Source organism: Schistocerca gregaria, chromosome 1 (genome assembly GCF_023897955.1).
Source record: "Schistocerca gregaria isolate iqSchGreg1 chromosome 1, iqSchGreg1.2, whole genome shotgun sequence".
NCBI classification, from domain to species: domain Eukaryota; kingdom Metazoa; phylum Arthropoda; class Insecta; order Orthoptera; family Acrididae; genus Schistocerca; species Schistocerca gregaria.
The window spans coordinates 479,670,212-479,677,753 of record NC_064920.1 but is presented as its reverse complement, the minus strand read 5'-3'; positions in this window follow the sequence as shown (position 1 = coordinate 479,677,753).

Genomic DNA, 7,542 nt, shown 5'->3' with positions numbered 1-7,542 from the left:
TATTTCGTCAGTTGTTATAACCTTCTTTAGAAGTTCTGGATCGTTTTCGAGTTAAATCAGTAATTTCTGTGCAATGTCTACACGACCCGTTCTTGGTTGAAACTCGACAAATTCGAAACAAACCTTGTTGCTACAAGTGTCATGTCCAAATATCCGAACAAATTGCTTGGTATGAGCTCAAGAACACGCCGACATCATCAGCAACCTATCTGATGATGATTCGGTGATTTTCTGGAACTATTTCCTTTCCTCATTCAACATTCTCGTCAGTAATTGATGTGCTAAGGCGTCCAGGACAGTTTTCGTCCTCAGCGTCTTCACGACTTTCTTTGAAACTTTTATACCACTCGTATACTCTCGTCTTACTCGTAGTAGATTCGTAAAAAGCCACAGTCAGCATTTCAAATGTAGTGCAGCACTTCATTCCTCTCTTCAAGCAATATTTAATGCAAACCTTTGATATATCGTTTTCGAAAGAAAGAAATCGCCGAGCACTCAAAACACTTATAACCGTTTCGACTGTCAACAGTAACCTAAATATTCAAAACACCTGAAAATGCAAACATACATCAGGAACATGTGTACCAATAAGGTAAAAAAAATTAAAATCGGACGTATAAAGCCCGCGAAATTAAAAAGTTCCCGTCACTTTTTGATCACCCCTCGTAAGTGCCTGACAAAAAGAGCTAAGCACCCAGAAGACACTGTCTGCTGTCATTGTAACGCCGTAGACGTACACACCGACAGCGGGTATGTAAATGATTAGAGTTGCAACTGTCTGCGACAGGTGGAAACGACACCAGATTGCGAGAGTGTTGTTCGTACGTAGTGTTGTTGTCAGGCGTCCTAGAGTATATAAGGGTCGTGAACAGCGTCAAAAGCCGAGTGATCACTGTGAAACACAAGTGGGGCCTCGTCAGACAGGACGTGTTTATACAGAATGCTCAGAAACAGTCTGAAAAGCTTGTAAGGGTGTTACAAGGTAGGTTGTGCTGCGAAATAATTGTTAAGAAAATATTCGATGTGCTGCGCAGTTTCCGAGTTAATTAGTATTGAAGACAGCGGGCGCAACTTCAAGATGACCCTGAGAGACGGTGTCGCCAAACGAGATTTTCGCTTGGTCTCCTAAAACCGAACAAGAGAGCGATACAAAAATTTGACAGGGGACGGTTTTAAGGATAGAGCCCGAGCCGAAGGTTGAGCAGTCATCTGCGCTGTCATCTATGCTACGGGAACAAGTAATCACATCTGGTGAGGCGCTTGAGTTTGCGCGAGCAACGGTCTGATTGGCTAACTATAATGCTAGTTAAGACGGAAACGGCATAACATTTCGAAGTTGTTTTTTTTTCTTTTTTTAGCGATTATTTCTCAGCACAACCTACCCTACAACACCGCTAAAAGCCTTTCAGACCATTTCTGACCACACTGTATACATCTTAAACGGGGTCAACTGTGGGAGATAGATCTATAATCCAGCATCGGTTACTCTCATTTCTATTTGTGTGTCATGTTTCCGTTTATGTCTTCCTAAACGTATGCAGCCCTACTACAGGGTACTAAGAAGCAAGTTGTCAATTCAACTTGTCAAGGGGCACAACCGACAAACGACGCAGTGTGAAGCTTGGGGAGTAGTAGTCCAGGTGGAAAATACACGACACGTATTTCTTTTTAGTAATGCTGCACAACTGTTAGTGACAATGTAAATGTTACTTTTCACTATGTTACATGCTGTAATTGCAAGTCTGACTGACGAGCGCACTAGGTTGTTTTATTTTATTGGCCGCTTGGTACACCAATACGATCAGTCCAAACGTACAGGGATGTCTATCCTTTGCACATATCAGTCTATATTTTCTGAAGTTTCTGAGGAATTTAAAATACAAATCTCACTGACACGGATAATAGCACAAATGATAAATACAGTAGCCTCATAAGTAATCAGTGGTCAAGAGAAAAATTCGTGATTAATATGGGCCAGTTGTGTAAGCATCAAATGTGATTATCTTCTGTATCCAGAGCAGCCAATGCATAATTGTTTGACGTCCCTAATCTCCCGTCAGTAGCAGTATGGAAATGATATGACGTGAATTTTATAAAAGTGTTGACGGTAGCAGCTATGGCGGAATTTCGACCTGGCACTAGCGAAAAGCCTCTTGTTCCCTAAGCCACTTCAGTTACACTTCATATTCCGCTTTTTAACGTAACATTGGGCCTTTGTTAAATATTGGTGGATTTGTTTGTACAAAATGACCTGGCGCAAATCTTCAGTCTCCTACTGGTTACTCCATTCGTTTTTGGTTATGCTTCCGACTCCCTCTATTAGCTCATCCGTAGCAAAACATCGCTCTTGTATCCCATTCTTTGCCACCCACCTTTCTCGTTCCTCACAATCCCAGTAAGCAGCTTGGCCCATACAAATGGTACCTCCACCCCGTTTCTTCACAGCTCTGATATTGCAGCAGCTGTTGGTATGGTAAATAGCAATCCCATTATCTTTACCAATTAGTGTAAGTTTTTGCACTGTGGGGAGCTAGTCCCTTATTATCACGATAGGCCCCTATGGTTAGCTGTGATGGTCATACTGCATCTTAGTGTCCTTTCAATAGCTAGGACTTCAACTGTGTAAACCGACGACTCTTTCTGTAGTTTAAGTAGTACACTCTTTTTGTTTTTGATGTCTACGTAACCACAGCCGACGCAGCTATCGTTTTTAGACCAGTTGGTGTACGCACACGGAGCACTTGGCTGCTGTTGGAGAAGGGTTTCTAAACTGCTGTTATTAATTACTGGGCTTTCCGTGTAGTCTGTATTAATATGAACGTCAGTACCTATTTACAACTCTTTACTCTTTCTCAGAGCAGCATACGAGGCGTGTTCTTGGAATGACGTTCTGGTATTTGCATACTGTTGAAAATTCTTCCACAAGTGGTGGTGTTGATTTATGTACTCCAATGCGTTGTTGGTGTTTCAAAATAAATTTTCTGCTGAAATATTTTCGACATATTGATAAGGATGCTGCCATTGTTTCGGCAAACAGCTGTCACGGCAATGTATCCTGGAGCTCCTGCCGAGTGTCTGCAGCAACTGCCTGAAAACTGTGCCATACAACAAGCACACGTAATGCAGGTGAAGTCGCAGAAGCGCGCGATACATACATAAAGCTATTACAGATTCCATGCTCCCTGAGTTTCCCACTGTTGCACGAAGTATATTCAAAGCGCTTTCGCATTTTACTTATTGTCTACATTAGGGTCCAGATATTTGCATTCCCTCTAAATGGATAGCCGCACCATGTGGAAGACGTACTGTGTCGTGTTCCACGTTTTACGTCGTTTTTATGAGATATACTGACGCTGCAGTGTTCATCTTTGGCACACCAGTGCAAAAGATAGCACGAAGCCAGCTAAATGCAACATTCGGGAAATTTTCATGTTTATTAACTTTATAAGACGAGTCCAGTACGTCATTTTTGTTTACGTAAAATCACTTTTGTCAGATAAATTAGCCTCGAAAACGTCACGTACAATTTAAACGTTTTTTTCGCGTAGAACTTATTAGACGAAAACTCGAGCGTATTTGTCGTGATATATTGAATACGTTTTCGTACTTTGTTTGCTGCAAAAAAACGTATTTTGTGCTAAAACATCAATTATAATCAACATGAATGTTTTTTGAAATTTTAGTAGAAGTATCGTCGTTCAAAGAAACGGTCATCTCGAACCTGAGTGCACATCGAGGTGACTGAATGAACCTCTTTCAAAATTTTCGGAATTTATGACTGGTGTGAATAATGTGTTTCGTAGTTAATCAACACTTCTGATTAACTTACAACAGCACGTAGCATAACTATCATACAGTGTTACATTTAGTTTCTCCTTTCAGTGGGAGTGTATATTCCTTCATTTATAGTAAATTTTGTAAATCCTGTTTTCTAATTTTTAGTTACTATAACATCTAAAAAACTTTCAGGAAATTACTAATTTTTTGCCTAGGTTTTCTGTGTTGCCTTAATGAAAATCACGTTTTGTGTACTAATTGCTTGAGCTCTTAACGCGAATCAGTAATGCTTTTAGCTCAACAGCTCCAGAAATGCAGGAAGATCTGCAGCGGATAGGCACTTGGTAAGGGAGTGACAACTGACCCATAACATAGACAAATGTAACGTATTGCGAATACATAGAAAGAAGGATCCTTTATTGTATGATTATATGATAGCAGAACAAACACTGGTAGCAGTTACTTCTGTAAAATATCTGAAGTAGAATGAACATATAAAATTAATTATTCGTAAGGCGGGTGCCAGGTTGAGATTCATTGGGAGAGTCCTTAGAAAATGTAGTCCATCAACAAAGGAGGTGGCTTACAAAACACTCGTGCGACCTATACTTGAGTATTGCTCATCAGTGTGGGATCCGTACCAGGTCGGGTTGACAAAGGAGATAGAGAAGATCCAAAGAAAAGCGGCGCGTTTCGTCACAGGGTTATTTGGTAACCGTGATAGCGTTACGGAGATGTTTAGCAAACTCAAGTGGCAGACTCTGCAAGGGAGGCACTCTGTACCGCGGTGTAGCTTGCTGTCCAGGTTTCGAGAGGGCGCGTTTGTGGATGAGGTATCGAATATATTGCTTCCCCTTACTTACACCTCCCGAGGAGATCACGAATGTAGAATTAGAGAGATTCGAGCGCGCACGGAGGCTTTCAGACAGTCGTTCTTCCCGCGAACCATACGCGACTGGAACAGGAAAGGGAGGTAATGACAGTGGAACGTAAAGTGCCCTCCACCACACACCGTTGGGTGGCTTGCGGAGTAGAAATGTAGATGTAGATGTAGAATTAAGAGATAATCAGTAGCCATATTTTAAAGTTACTTGTTTACTGTTCTGTAAAACGATGCACCTGCCACACTGCAAATGCAGGGGACGAGTTAGTTGATGTTCGTAAGTAGCTAGAAATTGCCTTAATTGTGGTATCATAGATAGATACCACCCTCACCGGCGTCAATGGAAACGCGAACTTCCGACAACGGCGATAGTGGTCGTGCGGAACCAAGGATGCGCGCCACGCCCTCAGCGGCTCTGACTACGAGCGCCTTCTGCGGCCGCGATATAAGATGGCCGACAGCAGCTACACGCCGAGTCTCAGAGGCAGTTGTCAACAGTCTTCACTCTTAGACAGCCTTCGACAGATAGTTTGTGCATTAGTAGCGGGAGCCTCACACTGCAAGATGCTTTAGTTTGCTTTTTGTAGTAACTGAACTTTATAGCTGTTTTTTCTTTTGTAAAGTTTCTTTGCAATGCATGGAGGAAGCTACAAGTTAAGTAAAACTTCCGTTTACTGAATTTATGTGTTCGCTAATCGTTTCTGTTCCTGTCCAGCTTCTGCCCACCACTTTGTAGCCCACATCTCCTTACCATTTTGTACGAAGCAGTACACAACACTGGCTACTGCCAAACCTCTGGAAGCTACTGTGAATGGGTGCGTCGAGACAGTTCCCGAGAGCTGTGTATCAGGGATGCGAAAGGTCCCTCTCTTGTGGATGCTACCAACTTTACAGGAAGTATTGGATCAATCACTTCTCGTCCAGCCTGACTGCCTGGCGTGTCAAGCAAGGTGCTGCATCGATTCCTGTCTTCCACTGAAACTGAAACTGAGCCAGTGAGATTCGCTTCAGCTGATGGAAAAATTCCTGTGACCTACGTCAAGAGGAACCAAACGCAAAAAGGTGGGAGTCAACTAATCGTTGGCAGTTCAAATGTATGGAAAATACAGGTACCCCTTTGGTAAATGGCAGCAATGGATGGGAAGGAAAACCAGGTGCACTTCGTGTGTATGACTAGGGCCTTATTCAATATGTTGAAGAGACTTTTCCAGCAAAACACGGTGCAACCAGCTGCCATATCTGGCGTTAGCTGGAAAACACATTGCCACTCCTCTAGGCCTGCAGTCATACTTAGATCTTTCCAGAGACTGGCATAGAAGGTTAAGAACAGCAGCTTTGCGCACAGAGTTTCAACGAAGCTCATAGTTCACAACACTCTCCCCAGAACTCATTGTGGCCTCCTAGTTCTGAGTCGAGTGGAAGGATTGAACGCGACTTCCTGGATGTACGCCATAAGGTTGAAAACTGTAGGGACCCACTAAATGAGCCAGATGTGGACTATACTTCAGAGGCTGCTACCCAGGTAGCTGGCTGAGTGTGGGGTATACACAAGGGCTTTTACATTAAACGACTCTCCATCCAGTCCAGATAACGGCACCTGTAGAGGACATGGAAGTGTCAGTAAAAGTCTGAAGAAATGTCCCCTACAGGTGAGAGTATTAAAACCCTAGTAATTAACTGCCTAAAAAGACGTGGAACTCACATTATACTAGGTAGAGAAAGTTGATCAAGATCCAAAATTGCTACCAGAGGGATATTTGGGGGAGATATAAGTGTGTATCAAAAGGGTAGGGAAACGGTAAATGGGGTTAGTGTATTTGTTGCAGTGGGTAAGAAACTCAAATTCATCCAAAAGTCAATTGGAAAATTCAGAGTTTGTAAGCGGGGACGTAAAATGATGTCCAGCGAAACCTTACTAAATGTGTCTCTTGGAACTGGCTACAAGAGATTGTTCGGTAGCCCACTCACGAAGGAAGATTATTGGATCTAATAGCACCAAATGGACCTAACATATTTGAGGACGTCCAGATAGAAATTGGAATCATGACGAAGACGCAGTATTTATCCGAATACAACAGGCAAATAAAAAAAATTGAAGGATTTATATTTTCCGCAAACTTCAACGCTAGACAAAGAAAGCGAAGTTGAAGCAGCAGAAGGCAAGGAGGAAACGAAATGAAACTGCATGAGTTCAGACCTTGTAGCTAGAAACAGAACTGACGTTATGGACAGTGCCAGTATAGAGACAGGGATTAATGATCGTGATGTCATCAAACAACAGTGCTTACTACTGTCAATAAATCAACCAAGAAGTATAGGAGAGTATTTATGCAGGAAAGAGCAAGCAGTTGTTAGCATCCTACTTAGACTGCGGGCCGGCCGCGGTGGTCTAGCGGTTCTAGGGGCGCAGTCCGGAACCGCGCGACTGCTACGGTCGCAGGTTGGAATCCTGCCTCGGGCATGGATGTGTGTTATGTCCTTAGGTTAGTTGCGTTTAAGTAGTTCTAAGTCTAGGGGACTGATGACTACAGATGTTAAGTTCCATAGTGCTCAGAGCCATTTGAACCATTTGATTTAGACTGCGAATGAGCATCATTTAGCTTCACTATGATGGACGAAGAGGAATTATTGGCAAAGTTTAAACTGACTGTAAATCGCGCTCTGGACAACTATGTGGCGAGTAAGTGGGTATAGGATGGAAAAGACCCATCGTGGTTTAATAACACAATTCGGAAAACCCTGAGGAAGCAAAGACTGCATCACCCTCCGGTCAAAAAAAGTGTGGAAATGTCGACAGGCAAAAGTTAGTAGAAATACGCGCGTGTGTAAAGACATAGATTCGCGAAGCACACAGCCGCGGGCTTCTACCGTCATACCTTATC